This window comes from Octopus bimaculoides, chromosome 8 (genome assembly GCF_001194135.2).
Source record: "Octopus bimaculoides isolate UCB-OBI-ISO-001 chromosome 8, ASM119413v2, whole genome shotgun sequence".
In the NCBI taxonomy this organism is placed as follows: Eukaryota; Metazoa; Mollusca; class Cephalopoda; order Octopoda; family Octopodidae; genus Octopus; species Octopus bimaculoides.
In genome coordinates this window covers 74,306,719-74,310,515 of record NC_068988.1, presented here as the reverse complement: position 1 = coordinate 74,310,515, position 3,797 = coordinate 74,306,719, and the positions used below count along the sequence as shown (strand labels likewise).

General features: G+C 42.5%; 1 protein-coding gene across 2 annotated transcripts in view; it reads left to right on the top strand.

Annotated features, from left to right (window-relative positions):
- Positions 1-3,797, top strand: part of LOC106875632 (zinc finger protein 420) — a 26,817-nt gene that overhangs the window by 875 nt on the left and 22,145 nt on the right. The gene's annotated exons all lie outside the window — the stretch shown is intronic.

The following is a 3,797-nucleotide window of genomic DNA, read 5'->3' as shown; positions in this document are numbered from 1 at the left end:
GTATATATATATATATATATATATATATATATATACATACACACACACACACACACACGACGGGCTTCTTTCAGTTTCCATCTACAAAATTGGTCGGCATGAGACTAAAATAGAAGGCCTTCGCCGGCTTTCTTTCGTTACTACCAGCATTTACGTCAATTAAGCACGTGGTATTGTTATGGTATTGTTCGTTAATTTCCGTAAAATTTTATTTATTAATTTTTTTTTTACTAGTCTTTGGAAGGTAACCATTTACTTTGAAGTAAGAGCAGAAATTGAAAGAGACGAGAAAGTTAAAATGCGACATTTGCTTTGAAATGAGAACAGGAAGTTGAAAGAGGGAAGAAAGTGAAAATGTATATACTTGTATATGAAATAGATGTGTGTGAGACACAGACAGAGAGAGGTGTGTGTTGTATGTATTTTTTTGCATGTGTAAATGGCACTCATTCGCTCTCTCTCACGCACACATCTTTCCTATACACGTACATCTTTTTTATGTATGTATGCGTGCATGTGTGAGAGATAGTGAGCGAGTGAGTGCCACTTACACCTACATGCAAAAAAAAATACATACATGACAACACACATCTCTTTCTCACGCGCGCATACTCATGTCCATTTCATATACATGTACATACATGTTCACTTTCTCATCTCTTTCATTTTCTGCTCTTCAAAGCAAATGGTCACCTAAAGATAGGTAAAGAAATAAAAATTTTGTACAGAAATTAATGAACAATACCATAACAAGGCCACATGCTTAATTGATATAAATGCTGGTAGTAACGAAAGAATGCCCACTCACCGAAAGTGCCACACAGTTCGACAGTCCCATGTAGTCAAAAATGCAGACAGTTTTTTTAATGATAGAAAATGGTGTGTCAAAACAATGGGAGAAACCATTGATAAATGACAGCAGTCAAGCAAATATATATATATATATATCATCATCATCATCGTCGTCGTTTAACGTCTGCTTTCCATGCTAGCATGGGTTGGACGATTTGACTGAGGACTGGTGAAACCAGATGGCTACACCAGGCTCCAATCTGATTTGGCAGAGTTTCTACAGCTGTATGCCCTTCCTAACGCCAACCACTCAGAGAGTGTAGAGGGTGCTTTTATGTGCCACCGGCATGAAGGCCAGTCAGGCGGTACTGGCAATGGCCACGCTCAAAATGGTGTATTTTATATGCCACCCGCACAAGAGCCAGTCCAGGGGCATTGGCAACGATCTCGCTCGAAAGTCCTTAGACATGCCGCGGGCACAAGTGCCAGGTATATATATATATATATAATGTATTACTTGAAGCTAGACGTATTACTTGAAGCTTTTGTGGAGGACAATTGGAGGTTCCTACAGGACAACCTGTTGAGGGCTACTGACCAGATTTGTGGCTGGTACAAAGTCCCCTTTTGACGTAAGGTCATATAGTGGTGGAACAATGTAGTTGACTGGGTCATTAGGGAAAAGAAACGGGCATGGAAGGACTGGAAGTATGGTGGTAGTAGGGAACTATCAGATTGCCAGAAGGGAAGCTAGGAGACAGGTTTACATAGCCAGAAGGGAAGCAGATAAGAGAGAAATTGCCAATGTTCTGCTTTGTGATGACCTGATACTTGAAGTGTTTCAACTTGCAAGACAGTGTGTGAGAGAAAATTGTGATGTCATAGGAGAGAAATGTGTCTGCATGGATGATGGCTCACTTGCATTTAATGAGGCTGCAAAGAGAGAAACTTGGAGATGCCACTATGACAGGTTTCTAAATGAAGAGAATGAATGGTAGAAAGAGAGTCTGCTAAATGTCCGACCCAACAGAGGGACCAACTATTCGAATTGAAGTACCTTGGTAGATAAAGCAATGAATGATATGAAGACAGGGAAAGCCCCTGGCCCATCAGGAATCACTGCTGAGATGCTTAAAATATCTGGCGCGGTGTCAGCTATAGTCTAGTTACCCGTACAGTCAACCAGGTGATGCATGAAGGAGTGATACCCAATGACGTGTAGCAGCACTATAGTCAACTGCTACAAAGTTAAAGGTGACTGAATTATTACAGAGGTATCAAATTGTTGGATCAGGTGATGAAAGTTACAGAGAGGATCATAGCCCAACTAATTAGAGAGAGAGTTAGTTTAGACGTGATGCAGTTTGGGTTCATGCCAGGGAGAAGCACCACTGATTCTATATTTCTGGTAAGACAGCTGCAGGAGAAATACCTAGCCAAAGATAAACCTTTGTACTTGGCTTTCGTTGATATGGAGAAAGCCTTTGATAGAGTCCCCCGATCCCTTATCTGGTGGTCAATGTGGAAACTAGGGATAGATGAGTGGTTGTTGAGAGCTGCACAAGCCCTGTATAGGGTTGCTATCAGTAAGGTGAAGGTTGGCAACGGGTATAGTGAAGAATTCCGGGTAGAAGTAGGGGTTCACCAAAGATCAGTCCTCAGCCCCCTCTTCTTTATCATAGTCCTCCAGGCAATAACAGAGGAACTTAAGACAGGATGCCCCTGGGAGCTCCTCTATGCTGATGACTTTGCTCTAATAGCTGAGTCACTATGAGAACTAGGGAAGTTTCAGGTGTAAAAGCAAGGTCTAGAATCGAAAGGCCTTAGAGTCAATCTAGCAAGACCCAAAGTCTTAGTAAGTAGAAAGGCAGACAAATCACAAATCCCTTCTGGTAGATGGCCCTGCTCAATCTGTAGAAAAGGCATAGGTAGAAACTCCATAAGATCTACCCCTTGTATGCTATGGACACATAAGAGGTGCCGCAATATCAAAGGAAGATTATTTGGGAAGATAGTTTTTGTGTGTGGCAGATGCACAGGGGCAATAAACACCGAAGGTGTACAGAAAACAAATTCCATCACTTGCTAGGGGGAAAAGACTAGAAATAGTTGATAGTTGCATTACCTAGGTGACCAAGTCAGTAACAGGGTTGCGAGTGTAGCTGCTTTAATAAGAATAACCTGGGCAAAGTTCAGAGAGCTCCTACTTCTGCTGGTAACAAAGGGCCTCTCACTCAGAGTGAAAGGTAGATTGTATGATGCCTGAGTGCAAACAGCCATGTTAGACGGCAGTGAAACATGGGCTGTGACTGCTGAGGACATGCATAGTCTTGAAAGAAATGAAGCTAGTATGTTCCGCTGGATGTGTAATGTCAGTGTGCATACATGACAGTGTAAACGCTCTGAAAGAAAAGTTGGACATAAGCATCAGATATGATGTACAAGAGAGATGACTGTGCTGGTATGGTCATGTATTGCATATAGATGAGAACAGCTGTGGGAAGAAGTGTTGTACCCTAACAGTGGAGGGAACCTGTAGATGTGGTAGACCCAGGAAAACATGGAATAAGGTGGTGAAGCACGACCTTTGAACGTTGGGCCTCACAGATGCAATGGCAAGCGACTGGGATCTTTGGAGATACGCCATGCTTGAAAAGACCCAGCAAGCCAAGTGAGATCATAGCCATGGCCAATGCTATTGTCACATAACTGGCCCATTTAAAAGTACTCTTCAATCATCGGGCAATATGCTGTGCTTGAGAAGACCTGTTGAGCCAAGTGAAATCATCATGGCCAGTGCTGCCTGACTGGCATGTAAAAAGCACCCACTACACTCTTGGAGTGGTTGGCGTTAGGAATAGCATCCAGCTGTACAAACCTTGCCAGGTCAGATTGGAGCCTAGTGCAGCCTCCTGACTTGCCAGTCCTCAGTCAAACACTCCAACCCATGCCAGCATGGAAAGTAGACATTAAACAATGATGATGATGATGATGATGATATATAT